This window comes from Epargyreus clarus, unplaced genomic scaffold (assembly GCF_041222505.1).
Source record: "Epargyreus clarus isolate Ecla_fem2 unplaced genomic scaffold, WU_Ecla_fem_2.2 ptg000003l, whole genome shotgun sequence".
Taxonomy (NCBI): Eukaryota; Metazoa; Arthropoda; class Insecta; order Lepidoptera; family Hesperiidae; genus Epargyreus; species Epargyreus clarus.
In genome coordinates, this window is record NW_027332211.1 from 7,611,494 (window position 1) to 7,631,267 (window position 19,774).

Consider the following 19,774-nt stretch of genomic DNA (forward strand, 5'->3'; position numbering starts at 1 on the left):
AGGAAGACCTATCAATAGGTACCTAGTCCTTTTGAATTCCGTTTAAAATTAGTCTTAAACCTACTTTATAAAATTAGTCAATATTGGTATTTGATAAGACTTTTTAGGTTACTTTATAAGAAACATCAATCTTGCTTATACCTGTTTAATTAATAATTAATTTATTCAATTTTGATTGTTGTATCCAAAAAACGAAATTTCTCAGAATAAGCAGATATAAGGGCGTAGACCACCACACCAGTCAAGTGCAATCAACACTTAATATGGAAAAACCAGAAACCAAGATCCGGGTTGATATCAAATTTCCATGAATAGTTTTATAATAAAACCACGCAATTTGTAGAAATCGGGCGCCAAATCGGCATTCCACGATCGATTGCAACGAAATTAATTTACGAGATTAAATGTTTACTACGGAACGACAACCGCATTGTTTTGTGATCGTGATTATGAATCATGTTGGAATTCGTCGTGATGCGACGTCCTTCGACTTCGATCTAACTTGGTTGTCAAGATTTAATAACTGCTAACTCGCCGGTTAACAATGATGACGGGTTACAGTGAGGTAATGATGTACCGGGAAATGTTACGCTTGTAAAGTACTTGGGTAGTAGAATTTGAAACAAATAAAAAGATAAAAGGAAAATAAACACATTTGCGCCTGAAACCAAAGTTGCATTTAAGAAAATAATAGGACAAAGTTAGGAAAACAAGAGCACAAAGACGAAAAAGCATTGATGATCTCGATTAATTTATAAAACAAGTAAGTATTTGAGTACAAAATATTATTATAAGAATATAAGGCACTGCGTAGTTAAGAACTATACCTGATTGCATACTGAATTGAAATAATTTATTAAATAAAAATACCTTGCACGTAAATCTTATTTCATCCATTAACGACTAAAAGATCTATAAATAAAAACAAGTTCAAAAACTCATAAACTAAACACCTACCACAAGATTAAAGAAACTCCAATGGCGTCTTTTATAACGATGTAAAAGCACAAAACACAATAAAGTAATTTCACACTAAATTTTACTACACGACAATCAATTAACGTTTAAAGTCGCAATTTACCGACAATCGTCACAACACTTCAACAACAACGTTCACCACGATAGGTTTCCTTCGTCGAACTGACTGAACTGAAGTTATTTTGTCGACACCACGGCAAGTCTAAGAGACATTGCGGGCTAACTTGACGATAAAACCGATAAGCACGGCATACATTGCTGGATAAGACTGAAAGATAAGAGCGTACATACTACACAGCACGCAATGTATGGATGACAAATAAAAACATTGTTACGAAATAACGTTTACACGGATAGCAGTCCTAGGTTGAGATACGTCGTCAGACGGGATTTCTCACATGAACGGATTCGATTCAAGAATGAGATTATAATGCCCAGGTGAAAATGTGGAAGGATGTGTTCCCGACGCTCGTCTCAAGTGTGGGAAGCGACGTTTCTATCGGCTTTGCCATTTCCTATATGAAGTTTTTATGTATCTTTCTACTTATTAAGTATAATATTCGTTATGTGGGAAATTCAACAATAATAGCAACTAGCGCTTTTTAGGTACCTATTCTTTATGTCGTGAAAACGCTATAAAAGTGCACGAGCACCGACACTCAGAATATAATTATAAAATAGTTATACAGAAATCTGCCTGACTTTAAATACATATTTAAAGAGGCAATTAAATTATATTAAGTAACCACGAAGATAACGTTAAAATTTTTTATCTATAGCAAGTTTACCTTAGAAACAAAATTGGATTTTGGAACCCTTACTAATATTTATAAAGTAGGTAAATTATGGTAAATTTACTTAAATATTAAATTAGACCCTTTGATGAAAAACAACAGTTACTTTACATTAACTGTTGTTACACATACATAAGATAGTATCCATTAACTCTGTCAAATGACAAATTCTTGGTTTTCCATTCCGAATTTATTAATTCGTTATAACTGCAAAAAATGTGCGAATTTCCAAAAATCCGATTCAGCGAATCGTGTGCCGCTAATCAATTAATTAGGTCGTTAGTTCATTTACTCGTACTTAAACTAAGTTACCGTTATCAAAGCTACCAATGATAATTAATCATCATAAAGGATAAATTCCATTGAAACATTGGCTCATAAATTAACCCAGATTAATATGTGTAAACCCGTTTAATGACAAATAAAGTACCTTGTAATTAATTAACTACTCGCAATTCGAGCAACAAGAATGTTCAAATTAAATTTATGTGACTCGCTGTTATGATTTCGTAATCGATGCATGTTTTTCATAAACATAATATATGTCTATTCACATGTACTACAACTACACTACACCACAACGGCATATGTGGCCGGGAATTTTGCACGTCTTGCTGTACTATCCCCGTTGAAATTGGACAATATATGGTGTAGTGTATCATATTGTGGGTAGTTTGTCTCGAGCGCATAAGACACGGAATGAGAGCGGACTGTGTGGGGGCAGTCATGCTAGACCGTCGGTGAGTACGGGCGTGTTGGTGCGTGAGCGAGCCAAATATGGTTTAAGTGATACTACTAACCCGACGTTGAGTCGGGAACACTACATATGGTATCTAGAAATTTGTCAATTTCACCATTGTCAAATTTCGGTCGTTGGTAGGTAAAAATCGGATAGATTGATTATTAACACCGGGCGCAAAGCAACAGTGTGGACTTCACCGCAACCACAAGGCAAGCACAACCGTGTACGATAATCCGCCCACTCTATCGCAGACATGTTTTTGTAATTACGACAACGTAGCACGAGCAGAAATTCTTTTCATACATAACCACTGCTTGTCGCTTTGTCGCCGCCGTGCGGTGTAGTTGTGATACATGTGAATAGGCACTCAGGGGCATGTATGCAACGTGTATATGCTAATTCATCAAAACATGTACAATGTACACTAGTTAGCACTTTGCTTTGTCACTATACGTGATGCCTTTGTGAGAAGCAAATCTGTGACAAATAGGTACATAATATTATCTTTGCGCACATGGTGACAGATACTTTGTTTTTCATGACTAAATAGGCATGCACACACAGATAATTCTTAGAACAATATTTAAAATCATTTAATTTGTTTTCAGTAGGCTAAAAAGTCGAATATAAAGGAAAGTCTACATATTTTCTCTGTAACTGAATTGTGCATATTCTTAAGAGAAATAAATTCTTTAATAAAAACAAAGTCATAAATCATTTGTGTGAGGCTAGAGTTATTAAAAGAAGAAATTAGGAAGCCCTTACCAAAAATTGTAGGTTGGACAATTATCTAAACAACTAAATTAGGTTTTTATTCTGGGTCTGGGTGTTTTTGTTCTTATCTTCGTGTGCGCCTGTAGCAGCCATAACGGAGAATATCCTAGAGTGGGATTATAAAAAACCAAAACATTCTTCCATTTAACATAAACAAATTGTTACATCTACGCCTCTCCATTATCCCGAAAGTTTCGACTAGGACAAAGCATTTTACGTAAAAACGATACGATCAATCCCGCATCCAGGTCCATTTATCGAACCAGGTAATCGAGTTCCGTGGAGTTAGTTTGAACGGAAATAGTAAGCTGTAGGAATGAAATGAGAACTAGATTAGTAAAGGTATTAAAGTCCATAGTGTTTCCCAATTAGAAAGTTAACTTTCATAGCTAAATGTAATCTTTTGAGTGAATATTGAAAATTAACAGTTATGGAATATATTCAGTTTCTTTTATCAAAGCAATTATTATAAAAACAAAAGCCAGAATGCTTTAAAGATAGCTTATGGTTTCTCTCGCAATTAAGACGTATTTAATGACAAATTATAATTATGTTAAAATCCGTCTAGCTGTTTCCTTAATAGTCGGGTAAAAACTTAAACTAATTAAATGATACGACCCACAGTAATATTGGAGGTAATTCTATAGTTCTGAAAGACATTCCAAATTTTCTTGGAATAGATAATTATTATTCCTCAGAGAAAATTCAAGCTTCAATAAAGGAACATTTTTTTCGTTATTGAATTAGCATCGATATCGAAATTAAGAGCTCCTGCCCTAATTTCAATGTCAAAGTTTTTGAAATAGAATATTTTATTGAATATGGAAATAAAATCATAAGAAAACGAATTTCGAAAAATTTCAGTTGCCAGGTAGGTATTAAAATATCTCATTTAACGCCGTCCGGATTTCCATTTTCTGGGTCAGCGATCCCGATCGCCGGAATTAAGTACAATTTGTGCGAAACGTTCACATTTCGCTATGTGACGGGAATATTCCGGATATATGGAACGAATCGTCGTCGTCAACCCATTACTCTCAGAACGAGAAGGATTAGGCCAGTCTACTGCGCCAACTGCGAATTGGTAGACTTCAAACACCTTCGAGATTTTTTAAAGATTTTTCGGGTATGTTCCTCACGGTACTTTTTCATCTTTAAAACTAGTGATAATTAATTTGTAATACGCATCTAACTTGACAATTCTTATCACATTTCGCTATGTGACGGGAATATTCCGGATATATGGAACAAATCGTCGTCGTCAACCAATTACTGTCGCACTGCCGGGAACGGGTCTCCTCTTAGAATGTAAAGGATTAGGCCACTGCGCCAAGTGAGTCTACCAAGACTTCACACACCTTTGAGATTTTATAAAACTTGTCTCAGGTATCGAGGTTTTTTACGATGTATTCCTTCACTGTTGAAGCAAGTGGTCATTAATTTGTCATCTAACTTGAAAATTCTGTGCACACCTGGGATTCGAACCTCTCAAGTTCGAACCCTCAAGTTCGAGAGGCCACGAATCAACCACTATGCTTATAAGACTATCACATTTATGTGACGCGGATATTCCGGATATATGGAACGAATAAAAGGGGAAAATAAAGGTTCATCGAGTTTACTCCTCGATAGAGGGGTCACTTCCGGGAGTTACGACGCTAGGGTGTCCAGGCTTTATAAACTAATCTAGACTGTCTTAATTTAAATTTGAACTAAGTAATTATTTTTTTACCTACTTGAACCTACTACCGATTATTATCCGATCATGGGCAGCTACAATAATAATTTACCATGCCCTAAAATTTAGCTCGCATAAGGTGGAAAATCCCTTTTACTACCCAACTGCGGAACGTAATGTTTTTCGACCCGTAGTATATTTGTATTTATGTCTCATTATTTGGCACACCCTATAGACCAAATGGCTTGACAAACCTTCACTTATGAGGTATCGTTGGAGTCGTCTAAATTGTTAGCGTGACATGGACAAAAACACGACTGTTTTTTTTGTTTTTATAATAATTATCATGTTATTAAAACATTTATCCCTTACACAATATAAACAAATGTATTAAATCCTTATTGACCAAATCGTCTTATTTCTTTGCTCAGGTATCTCATCAAAAGCTATTTCCTGGCATACCCAGCCAATACTAGCTACGTATTATGAATATCGTCCATGCCCACTCTTCCGTGCATGCTAACGTAACTAACGTAACAGCCGCTATGAATAAACATTGTTTTCAAACAATATTAGCCGTATGTAAATCCCCCGTGGTTTCATGCGTTATAAATACGCAGTGATAAATGGCTACTGTTTTGTTTATAAAAGTACCGATAGACTAGTTGTATGGATTTTTTTAATAAATTTCCGATTGAAGTTGCGAACAAGCATGTAGCCTACCTGATGGTAAGTGGTTACTGTCACTTATGGATAACTGTAACTACCTTTATATAAAACTGGGTTTTTTTACTGAAGCTGATCACACATGAGTTGTCAATCCTGAGGAATAAATGCGTCACATGTCAAACAGTGCCTATCGACATCCTTCCACCTAACGCAAAAAGTATTTTATGTTACAAATAGGTATGCTGATGCTACCATCCTGGTCGAACTATACTGGTTCTAGTATCTAGAACTACATTACTCCATGTTACTAGATACCAATTACGAATAGTGTTAAAAGTGAAAGAATACATCGCGACGAATCTGTACATATTACATGCCTGAGTTTTCTAAAAACAATTCTCAAAGGTATATGAAGTGTACCAATGCGCATTCGGTCATCGTAGTGAACTATGGCCTAGAGTTTAGACCCTTTTTATTTTGAGTGAACCGTACCCGTGATGAGTTTATTGTTTCTCGGTGGGTACTCATATCTACTTAAGCGTGTAATGCTTTTACTGTTCCTGCTAACTTCGCTCTTGTGGCTCGCTCTTTGTCTACTTGTGCTTTGTTTCTACATAAATATGTCTGTATTTTAACTGGTATTTTTAATTAAAATACAACTTATACTCACACGTGGCGTACATGGTGTGATGTTCGTAAATAAATCATATATTTGTCTTGAACGGTAAAAGAACTCAATAAAATATCTATGACTTCCTGTCTATTCTACAGTAAAATTGTCATACGGGCATCTCATCACTAGTGCCTAGGTACATCATCATAATGTTAATTTGTAATCACTATCTTACACATATAAAGTATATAATACCCAGCTCCAATAAATATTAAATAGTGAATTTAGTAGTTAATCCAAACAGATTTCAAACCTAAGACCATGTATGGACGGTTGTCATGGTAACCTCGATAGAGACCGTGTGAAGATTGATATCGCTTCATTTTCCCAAAAATCTAATGTACTTTTAATAGACGACCTAAAATCTGTGGTCACACGCATTACCGCTCTTGAATTGAAATAAAAGGTCTTGTCCAAACCTTTTTGACCATTAAAATGCGTTTAGTGAGCCTTCTTTCATTTTAATTCAGAAAGGTATTCAATGCCTAGTGGTCGGTGCCGCCTCCGGCCATTGTGACTTGTTTAGGATAACATACATAATGTACAATGCTTTAGATCAAACAATTGCTCTTGCTTATGCCTTATTTTATTATGGTAGCTCAAGGCTAAGGTCTATTATTATTTTTTTCTTTACACAACATAAAATTAGTTAACTTATGTGCTAAGTGACTGCTATTATTTAACATGGCAATAAATACGTCATGTGATTTACTTATTTATGTAGTCGTTTTAATGCCCGTTTTTAAATGTTAATAAATCATTATTTGTTCATCAAGCTAATATAGCAGAGAATATAATCTAAGAAATGGGCCAAAGGGTCACCCTGGGAAAATACTCATTAACTATAATTAGTACGATCACTACCCTACAAAGCTATAGACAGCAAAAGTCTTCTTTCAACACCATTTTTATAACTGGGCTGATAGTAAGTAGGTACTTATAGACACCTGGCAACGTAACCTTGCTACAGTTCAATTTGATGACCCAAAGCTTTAGAGTGGACCTGAAGTTAATGTAAGTTGCAGAAGCCCTATACGGGATAATGCCACCATATTGGAACCACGTGGACTTACCACTCTTTGTCCTTACTTTCTTTGTATGTTATTACCTTTTGTTTTATTATTCGTGTTGTGCACGACTACCTTAAACCCCTTATAAAAATACACCCCATCTGCCGCAAAACAGTTTTGACACCTGCTTCACGTTCTAGTGAGCACCAAAATACGAACCCATTTACAGAAACTTGTTCCCGGAAATACAGCGTCGTTCCTGTTTTATCCATTCGAAGCCCTGTCTACGTACTCTAAATTGAAAAGGTGTTATGTTAGGGGGTTCCTGGTTCGATTCCGGGTAGACATCCAAATTATGAACTAAGAATTATGTACTCGGTCTAGGTTTTTATATATTATTTAGCACATGTTTTATGGATTCATTCGATGGTTGTTTAAAATACATGAACCGATTTTGATGAAATTTTTGCTTCTGATTAATATTGTAAGAAGTAAAGTTACTTAGCTAAGGCGTGGGTTAGAAACATTCACACAAGTAAAGAATAAGAAGTACCTACCTTAATTAGATTATGTGACCAGAAATTTAAACATGATGATAATTTGGTGTTATTAAATTATACGTAGATAGATTTCATTTATTAATTTAATTGTTTGGAAGTAATAAATTACCTAATTGGAGATTTACGAAATCTAATTCATTAAATTACTATATAAACTACATTATAAAAAATGTTGAAATGTATAACAAGTAATAACAAAGTTTGTTTACATTAAATTAATCTATTTTTATTAGTTATTACATAGACATGAACTCAGTTAAATTACGTTACAAATGATTTAACATCGTCATATAACTTGGAATTTTAATTTTATGACCCTTATGGTGAGTCCCACACACGTCATAACTCACACATCCATCTGTATAGAAAAGAGTCGTCATTTTCGACGTAATCATATTAACAGTAAATAGTAAAGTCATATTATTGTGTAAAACCGTCAAGCTTTTTATCTTTCAATCGATTCGGTTCAATAGTTTCGAAGATTAGTCTACCTAGATAGGCTGAAAAATATTTTATATTGACTATAAAATTAATAAAAAATAAATCAGGTGGCACTTAGGTATATTGAAAACCATGATAACATGTCGAATTTTTTTTTAATATTTCTAACTAAAACTGTAACCTTAAAATTATAGAGAAAACTTTATTTTTTCGTGTGTACTTGTATGTATTTCCCAAGACCAACGTCGCTAGAAAGAAAAACGACAAATTGTGATTTTATAACCTCACACCACAACGTCATGTTCGATCTTTAAAGCGACCGCGGGGTACAAAGATCCCATGACAGTACCTGGTACCCGATACAATGACGAATCATGCCCGGTCCTTGACCTCTCAAGGTCTTAGCCATTAAACGAACGAATGCTTTTATATCACGGTATCTACCACAGTCTTAATTGAGTTTTTTGTTGCGCAAAGATTAAGCTCTACAAATAGAATATTACGCGTTAACCGCTGATTGCAAAGGTGGGAAGGTACATTACGACATGGTACGAGTGTTGTTAATGTTAACTACATTTGGTCGGAAGAATGTCATTGTTAACACGGATAGACAGACAGCCGTCGCTTACAAATGCATGCCTTATTATGACGTCCATCTTCAGTATATTAAAATAATAAATCATTTGAAACAAAAATGGTAGTCATTCGCATTGTAATAACATAAACATACTTAATTGATGAATAGAAACGCACTGACAAAAACGCTTTTTATTGGTGTTATTCAGGTAAAAAAAGTATGAAATAAATAAAATATGACGAACAACAATATACATTTTAAATCACATTATAAGTAATATAATACACATAAAGTTAACGCGATAACATTGAATCCAATAGTCTTAGAAGACTAAGAAAAGTAAAAATAATATACATATTAGCACATTTTACTACATATTTAATAGTTGTGTAATTGACTCAAGTCGACGCGGCTTAGCACTAGAGGAACTTGGTAGAAGTCAAGTTGTAAAATGCGTACGCGAGCCAGTAAAGTAGTAATTAGTGTAAAATCTTGTAATAGGGTCTCAGTGGTCCAGGCGGTTTTTGTAGGGTTGACATAGTGCCGAGTTAAGATTAACTATTTAGTGCTTTTTGGGAAAATGATCTGGTGTCTGGACATATTTATTTTTTGAACTGTAAAAAGATTAATGCGATATTAATACACAAAGAAAGCTCTAATGTTTTGTTTCGATTTTGTAAAATTTTGCATATTGTATTGTGATTCTAATAGGTAATTAGAATTATTTATTGATATAAGTTTAAAATACTATCTTGTATTTAAGTGTTCTGATAAAATAACGGTCATTTCCTAAGAGTGCGAGTTAAGCTTATAAACTTAACTTGTTTTTTAAATACATCATTTTATTCTTAGTAACAGTATATATTTTTGACTGTTTACCAAAATGACATAAAATGTATTGATTGTAGTTTGCCATGTATGAATTACATTCTACTAAGCATTCGTCCGAGACTTTTTGCTCAACCCTCGCCCGTCAACATAATGGTCCTTGGGACCGGAGCTCTAACGACCGCTATTTATTGTGTGAACAGTCCCCGTAGGTGTCCATTTGTTGCGTGATGAGCGCATTTCTCCTTTTTAGGGTTCCGTACCTCGAAAGGAAAAACGGTACCCTTATAGGATCACTTTGACGTCCGTCCGTCTGTCAAGACCCTTTTCTCAGGAACGCGTGAGGTTATTAATCTGAAATTTATATGAAATACTCAGGTTTTCTGTCTCTTAGAGCGAGCTGTGAAAAAAAAACAAAATTTTAAGCCAACGCAAATTTTTAGTTTCATTGTGTAATAAAAATATTCTTAATATTTTTTTACTTTATCTATTGAACCGTAATAGATAAACAGTTCTATGCTATGATAACAAATTCGAAAAAAAAAAAAACGAAAATTTGGTGGTACGGAACCCTCCGTGTGAGTTTGACTCGCACGTGGCCAATTTTTCAAGTGCTTTCATACCATGCACATTGCACATGTCAAACCAGTCGGTTTGACGTGCATTATTAAGAGATTTGCTGTTTGCACGTCTCAATGAGGAGATTTTATGTTCCGTTGCGAATTGTCTTTTGTTTTCGGTTACCGTAGGTACTAAATATTTAGGGGTTTTGTTATAGATTTGTTGTTTGAAACGTTTGTCGTGGGTATTACATTAATTGCGGTTATATAATGAAGGTTTTACAACGGTCATATATCAGAACTGTACGTGTAACAACTAAACGCAAAAGTTCCATCATCGCATATATTTCATTACTGCCGTACATGTTCATGTACATGTACCCATCAGGTGTACACAACAGTGCATTCTGGACTCTAGCACCACTGTACGTGTATACTGGTATTTTTGTACGAGTTTAAGGTGCAACAATAGTAAATATTAGGCGAGGTGTTTATCTATATCATACATAAATACCTCTAAAACTTAACCTATATTCTTTGCAAACTTAACGTCCCATTTTAATATAACGTCCCATTTAATTCACTTCAGTTATTAACCTGCAACTTAAGTAATAACACCGTTTTGTGAACAACATATTCGCTTTTGTTGAAATAAACAGACTTCGGTCTGTTAAAACAATTCTGACTACAGTATTACTAACGTGCATTTACATTCTATCTTTGTTATGCACGGTAATTCCTTTGGTTTCAGCTATTCGCTACATAATGCCGTATTTAAGTTTAAAGTGGCTTTTAAATAATTACACACTTGACACACATTAATGTTGCTATGCTATTTCGTAAACGACGCTGAATTATATTTAAATTCACAACTGAACATGATTGTTTTTGTAATAACACGCACATATCCAAATACTAAGCAATGCACTTCTAATATTATGCTTTCATACGTATGAAAAACTTGAGGAATTCGCACCAAACCATTGATTAATTTGATAAAAAATACATATATCAATACTAAATATCGCACTATTATGATGTTTTCATACGTATGAAAGACATCAGGAATTCGCATAGAATCATTGATTGATTTGATAAAAATCGAGTACCTATCTACACTAATATTATAAAGAGGTAAACTTTGTTTGTTTGTTTGGTTGTAATGAGTAGGCTCAAAAACTACTGGACCGATTTTAAAAATTCTTTCACCATTCGAAAGCTTCATTATCTACGAGTAACATAGGCTATATTTTATATGAAATATATTTGATAAATAGATTTTGAGGTGGTACAAAGTTTGCCGGGTCAGCTAGTGTATGATGAAGGTCATGTCGTAACGAGCAGTCTTTGTCAGTCTGTATTAACGAAATCTTAATTCCATACTCATTCTGGAATTCGGTTTAGAAGTAGCAAACTAGCATGCAATTACCTGATGGAAAGGGGCCACTCCGCCTATGGAAATTTCTACTCCTAACAAGATCAGAATCTCCTACCTGAGCTTGGCCACAGATGCGTTGCTACTGCTGAGGATTGTACCATTGTTATTAAAGTAAAGATAACACATTTACAAAAGATTCAAACATTGTAAGAGGTATTAAATTATACTTCATCTTAAAGCTTTCAACTCAATGTTATATTGGCCCCATTCTAGTCCTGACATCGCCTCCTCAGCCAAACATCGTGGGATCGTGTAACGACATCGTTATACAAATGTTCATGTTCATTCAAAAGGGATTGTGCACATTTCGAAACCAAAATTTAATGCTTCCGTTTACAGCGGTATGATTCAGGCGCGCGGACTATTGTGCGGGCTAAATATATCGAAGTTTCCATCGAGTGGAACGGACCAGTTGCTTTTGGAGTACCATCATTATGATGATAATTCCTTAGATATATCTTTTGGACCGACAGCGGAGGGCTGTTTTTGGAGCATATACCTATCATTCTTTGGTACAGTTAATGTTAAAATCGGTCAAGCCGTTTGCCCTATTTTAACATTTTTGCGGTGTCGTTGGATTTTTCCTAGCAGCGAGAATTACATATATTTTGTTTATAAAACATACCCTTTTGTATCTTTTTGAGTACATGCTTTTGTGTTATATCTGAACTGAAGGTTCGAATATGATTCCATAAAAAATAACATTTACTTTACGACATTTCAATACTTTAGTGCAATAAAAGTGCTAGTAGATAATAATACCTAAATACTCGAATATAAATAGTGGAACTATCCAATAATTCGTTAATAATAATTAGCTTGGCTCCATCGAATTCCGTGACTAAATCACTCAAGTTCTCAGTTCATGTTGATTAGTAAAAAAATATTACGTTTTTAATAACAGTAGTTTCATATAACTGTTATTTAACAAACTATGTAGGAATGACAATTCATGGTCATTGTACTAGAATAGTATGCAGAAAATTTGGGTTTTGGTCTGTTTAGGCAGATATGTAAATGAAGAATTTAAAAACTTTTGCGTGAAAGTATACGTATTTGCACGTTGGACATATGCAAGTTACACATTTGTCGTATGACATTAAATTAGTATTAAAGATTTTTACAGCTATACGAAATGCCTTCAAGTTTTAATATTTTCCGTTTATTTTTTCTTCCCGTTATTTTTTTTCTTTCCGTTTATTTTTTTCCGTTTATATTTTCCGTTTATTTTTTCTTCTTATTAGGTACATATTCCTACTCTTATAAAGAGCGTGTCCATATCGATAGGTAATGCAAACTCCATACGAACACAAAAAGAGACAGCTGCCACAAGTAACATGTACGTGGGAGTGAACCCATTATAACCAAAGACATAAAATAATATCTACATTTTAAGGCCTTAGTCTTATTCAGAATCCGATCCACACACTACAAATATACCGTCACAGTTTTAACCGTAACTTAAAATGTTTACTATGCATTCAAGCGACCATGTTTTCTAGGAAAACGTTTGATATCCACTTGGATAATGCCAGCAACTGTGTTTAAACATCGACAGGGCAATAAAATCTCGGTTTTAGTGGGATTACTACAAACATTATAAAACTACACAAAAATATCCCTAACATAAAAGCTAGCGAGTTCGTAGTAACGGCTTTACTTCTCACGTTTATTTTTCTATACTAATATTATAAAGAGGAAAACTTTGTTTTGTATGATTGTAATGAATAGGCTCAAAAACTACTGAACCGATTTTAAAAATCTTTCACCATTCGAAAGCGATCCACGAGTAACATAGTCTATATTTTATAATAATATGAAATATATTTAATAAATTTATTTGAGGCGGTACAAAGTTTGCCCGGTCAGCTAGTCGTAAATAAAACTGTAAATTTAATTAATATGTAAAGCACCCTCTATCGCATCACTTAATAAAAGCAATAACATAAAATGTAATGGGCTAATTAGAATAAAGTTTTCAAAATATTTTCTATATCATTAATTAAATCGAAATTTATTTAGCATACGAGAAGAGTCGTATTTTAGATAATGTGAATAATATAATATGTTTTATTAATTAGAAATTCAGTATATTATTAGTTAATTAATTAGCCAGCATAATATAATATGTATTATTAATTAAACATTCTGTATATTATTAGTTAATTAATTAGCCAGCATAATATAACAAGTATTAATAATTAAAAATTCAGTATATTATCAGTTAATTAATTAGCCAGCAATCTTACTATATATCGATTTTAAATTTTATTACAGTCACCATTAACTACTTCTGTCTATAAAAACAAAAACGCGTTGACGACAAAAATCTTACAAGCTCAAAACTGGTTCCATTAATTGTGATTGTGTAATTATATTTTTGCAATTAACGTCATAAAGACGTAATAGTGGCTAATAAAGCGGTTCCCATCTTTTACCCCAGTTCATGATTCTCATAGTTATACAGGTGTCATAAACATATGATATCTATCTCGAGATTCTTGAGATAGATTCTAGGTACTCGGAACTAATGGCGAACCACAGGTGTGGGGACGCCAGTCAACAAAGTTCAGTGCTCCTTCAACGCTCTCACGACGAAAGCGAAATCTGCTCTAGTACTCAATTATTTCGTCTCAGTTTCCAACGGATCGTAACATCGTTTATTATGACAACATTCTTTAGGAGAGTAAGAACTGGAAGGACCGATAATTAGCGCGCAGTGAATACATAAAAAAGCAGTGATAGCCTAGTGGTTAGGAAACTCGGCCTCTCGATCGAGAGGTCCGCGGTTCAAATCCCAGGCATCTGATTTTGACCTCTGATTTTTCGAAATTATGTGCGTATTAGAAATTAATTATCACTTTGCTAAAACGATTTAGGAAAATATCGTGAGGAAACCTGCATACCTGAGAGATTTAAAAAAAATCTCAAAGGTATACCAATACGCACTTGGCCAGCTCGGTGGCCTATGGCCTAATTCATGGCTATTCTGTCCCGTGCCCAGCAGTGGGACAACAATGGGTTGATGATGAAGTGAATTCATTTCCGATCCAATTATCTGGTACAAGTTGATCTGAGAATAGCATTATTGAGCGACTTCCAGGATTATTTTCGGAACTGAGAACCCAGTTCCGTATTAGAAGCGGCGGTCGGTACCTACCTGTTTGGAAGCGAAAGCTTTATGCGCCATTTATTTCAAACAAAACATATATTACAGGATAAAAACTGTTTTTGTTTCGTAGCCATTACTTTTATATTTCATCTGTCTGTGTACTAGCCGTATGCATTAATTCTAAAAACTTACTTACTTTTATAGGTTTTTCACGACTGACGTTCCGTAACACCAAATGTTCTTTTTATTTTATTTTAAGTGTTTATTATATATCATATCAGCCATAGAAGTACATGCATTGTGACAATTGGAACCGTCTTCCTATTATGGTTCAATAGATAAAGGGAAAAACGCCGAAAAATGGCGGTTTCATGTATGGCCGACACCCATTTCTTTTTAGCCTTTATTTTTGAGTATTTGTTGTTATAGCGGTCACTGTTATACCTAGGTACATAGTTTGTAAATATTTCAAGCGTCTATATTATGGTTCAAGAGGTAGAGCCCTGTGACAGACGGACAGACAGTGTAAGCTTAATAATAGGGTTCCGTTTTTATCTTTGGGTACGAAACCCTAAAAACTACTTCCATTCATGCAGACCTACATAGCTTTACAAGTACTTATGTCCATTTGTAGTACTTAGTATTCGTCACTGGTGACGTAACTAGGTCTTAAAAGTAAAATGACTTCATCAGCACCAAACAGGCGTACCGACATTTCACTTGATTACGTATTCAGCATATCCACTTAACACGAGTAGGCATGTTATGTTGAAACATCATACATTTGACATGGAATTCCTGCTTTCCGAATGTCACAGGGCCGACTAACTACGTAGGTAACTATTAGCGAATTCCTCCACTCGTAAGATATAAATATAAGTATTTTATGTTTAAAGGATGCAACTTGTAAGCGGAATTTAGTATTCAATAGACCACACTACTGTATTTCTATCTATAAACAGCATAATTATTCTGGGTTGAATGGTGTGGTGAAGAATGGATACTTAAACAAATCATTCCAACTTAGATTTTTGGGATAGCACCACCAATCTCGGATAGGAGTTTGATACTATTTCGAATTAATAGTTATTTAAGAGCGGCAATTATTGTGTCCGTACAAATTTTCAAACTATGAAATGTTTTGCCTACCTAATATCGATAAACAATATAACAATTCAATGGTCATACTAGACATAGTCATATTTCGATCCAACGGGCATAGGTAGTAGTTGTAAAGTATGCTTGTTTGTTACTGCCATATCACAAAAAGCTCCAAAAAAGTGAGTTTAGAACAGTGCGGCAAAATTAGCGCATTATTTATAACGCGCCCCCGCAGTCAGTTACTCCACTAATAGTTTCTAACTTCGTAAAACTTTCTATGGACTGCACTACATTTTTCGGCCATAAATAAAATATAAGGTATTTCTGTTAAAATAAGTACTAGTTATACCTATTATTTGACATTCTTGCTCTGTTTATTTTTATACTCGGCACTGCACGTTTCTTGGTGTAACAGTTTAGTCAATACGACTTTTTAACCCTTCTATTATGACCACAACCTTGCTATAATTCAATTTCCATCTTTTTGCCTGAACGAACGTGAGCAGTTATTAGAGCAAGGCGTGCTATTGTGCCCAGTTATCGCTAATACACGTTTCGAGAAAGTGGTATAAATCAGCCCTTCTCTTTGTTTTATTGTTGGTCCTGACAACGCAGTTTGTATTCCGCCCGCGCAAATTCGAGGGGAAACGCGGAAATGTTCGTGTACGTAGCGTAGGCAAATTTTGCACGATACCGCTGCCCTTAGCTTTCTAATTACTCAGCAGGTGTTCTTGCGTTTTCTAGTAATTTATGTAACTTAATGTTGGTTTAACCCGTTGTGCCATGCTTGTTTTTTTTAAGTAAGGGGGATTAAAAACAGAAATTATTATAAATTATAAATTATTTGTCTTATTTTACGCTAATGGCTTTGTTTTTTATAGACAACATTTTCCACTTAATATTCTACATTATTTTTCGACGAAAATGCAGTGCATCTGATGGTAATGTAATGATAGCGAAATAGTCAACTATGTGCCTGCTGCTGCTACATCTCATATTTAACTACTAGTAATCTATTAAAGTTGAAACATAAGCATAAATCTTAAGCTATGACATATGGATACTGAAATATTGATAAAATGGGAGCCTCTTTGAATTTTTGCCTTATATAATAATAATAAATAAGTAGGTACCTAAAATTCCAAATTGTTTAAATTAAAAAATGTGGCAAATGCAATTAAATGCAACACTTAAAGTTGTTGAACTCCGAGTCGTTTTGAGGCGAACTCGTCAGTTAAAAATACAAAACGGTTAAAATATCCGCTTTAGCTCGTTTTCTATTAGCGGAGCGAAAACTTTTAATAATATCGCACAATAACTGTTTATGCGGTAAAAAATATTTGTATAACTTTTTCAAGCGTGGCGTCTTATAAATCATTAACCATCAAGCTGCCATAACTGACCTATTTTTCTACAAACGTACAAAAAACAGTTTAGATTTTTTTGTATATCTATAGTCATTAAATACGCCGCTTGTGAGCAGTTTTTCACGTTCGTTTTTATCTTTTACGTGAATATTGTAAATATTTCCTCGGTAAAAGGTAGTTTATATCACAAAAAGCAAGTCAAAATAGTTTTAAGCCGTTTCCAATAGATTGATAAAAGGTAGGATTGTAATATAAAGTGGCGTTTCTCTCAAGGGTTATGACTATTAGCTTAAAAATAGCGGTTATTCTATATTCATAGACAAACACATCAGTTCTCTATCATGTATATTTATAGCTATTATTGTCATCGCATAACGGTTATAACGGTTACATTTGTAGGTGCCCTCACCCTATTTTTTGTAAATTATTTTTATTGCAACCGTAAGCGTGGGTAGGGTAAAACGGTGCCGAATTAAAACTGTAAATTATGTCAACTACACTTAAATTTACTATTTTCAAAATTTAGGGCATAATAATGTAAAAAACACGTTAAAAAGCTCCACATTTTGTACCTAAATGCATGTATAAAAGTCGATGTAAAAATTGTACAGAAAAGTCATTTAATTTAGGACAATTGGTTTGTGCTATTAAAATGCTCCAAATTTTGTTTGGCGATGAAATTTAAACCTTTGTTTTGTGAAGTCGATGTAAAATTGTTAAGAACATTCGGTTCCTTCCAGATAAGTGTACCTGGCTCACAAGAGGGATGTCCCGTTTCAAATGCATCAGTTTTAACTTTTAAGATAATCTGATCCATCTCGGACGCTAGTAACTAGTGGTACGGGTCATACTAGCATTGCATGCTTATTCTATTAATAGGTATACCTTGGTATTATGAGCATCACAAGTATGCAGTTTAACAGGTCACAAGCTATGGCGCGTGGTTCCGCACTCCTGCACTAGATTTTCCATTTAACAGAGGATCTCTAAATACTTTAGGCATCACAATAGTCGTGTGCTTTTCCAAGTCTGTGTAAAATATCATAAGTTTCTTCGACTGTCCATACATAATAGACATAAATCTTAAAAATACCAAAAAACAATTACGAGCTTTGTATTTTCTGAGGTATTATTAGTTATTTAATCGTTAAGTGGGTTATGTAATCTAAAGACTTGTACAAAGGTAGGACTTTTACGCCGCCCATGTATATCTGTAATCAATCTCAATTAGGATTAGAGTGCTAAGATCAGTGACGGATATGTTGCTTCCCTTGAGGACTAAGTTGGATACTTCGGGAGTATATCTGCTTTGCAACATTTCCCTACCCACACTCATTCTCACTATCGCTCAATTTGACTTCTTAATAGAAAATTTCATTTAGTTTCTCGTTGCATTCTTTATTTTATATGAATAAAATAATAAATAAATAACGTTGCACCGGATGTCTCCAAGACTTTACCCTGTCTTATCGGCCTGGAGATAGCGATGTAATTCATCATGTTTATTATCCACGTCTGCTTTCATATTCCAAGGAAGCCGGGTACCGGTACAGAAAACAATCTTTCTTCGTCTATGTTACGTTTATATTAGCTCCGTATGTCGTGTATTTATTTTATAGTCAGGTTGTATATAGTTTGAAAATAAAGAGTAACTATCCTGCCGAAGAAGGATCTTAAAAGAGTCAGTACAGTACCAGGCCGTAAGCAACAAGCAGTAAGTAAATTAAATCAAGGTATGTTGTAACAACTCTTAATATATATTGCACTAGGGTGCGTCGAAAACTGCGCTATACAGATCCGAAGGAAACCGAATATGGCCGATGGTCTTTATTTAAGATAGTCTTTAGATATAAACGTTTAATTTTTTTTATCTGTTTTCTGATACCCATAGTAGATTTCTTAAGATATCAATACCTAAACGACGTTTTCAATATAATTGTGAGGACTCACTTCCAGATAGAAGTCCCTTTCATTTATAATGCCCGCATACGTGACGCATGTGTCCTTATGAGCGGATGTCTTCAGGACATTATGAGTGATAAGACTAGGTTATCAGTCCGTTATAATTTCCTTCGTTGTCTAGGTAAACGACCGACAGGACACACACCTTATCAGGATGCAGAATGCGTTCAATACTTGCGTCAATTGATAACTATTGATTTATTAACATTAACTGTATCAGAGCAAATAAACAGTAGTGCTTGTTTACGAATTGTTTGATATAATACAATGTATTAAACTAAGAATGTACTGGAATATTTCGACCACAAAAACGAAGCATGATTCTAGATACCAAGGGACTTCCAAAATAATTTGGGAAGAAAAAGTTGCGTATTTTTCACGCCAAAAACGGCCTGATCCGACGTGCGTATCCCTGTGGGGTGCGACGTAATAGGGTGGTTCTGTCGGCACAAGCAACTAATAAGAAATAAATTGAGTTATGGTAGGTGGTTACGTGATGTGTAATATACT

At 34.4% G+C, this 19,774-nt stretch overlaps 1 protein-coding gene across 3 annotated transcripts in view; it reads right to left on the reverse strand.

Annotated features, from left to right (window-relative positions):
- LOC140752322 (uncharacterized) overlaps nucleotides 1-19,774 on the reverse strand; it is a 73,261-nt gene that overhangs the window by 46,711 nt on the left and 6,776 nt on the right. Inside the window, exon 1 of one of the 3 annotated variants that reach the window (XM_073086583.1) lies at nucleotides 958-1,127. The exons of the other annotated variants lie outside the window; for them this stretch is intronic. The gene's annotated coding sequence lies outside the window, so the exon portion shown is untranslated. Of the gene's footprint in view, nucleotides 1-957; nucleotides 1,128-19,774 lie in introns of those variants that run through there. 3 annotated transcript variants of the gene reach the window in all.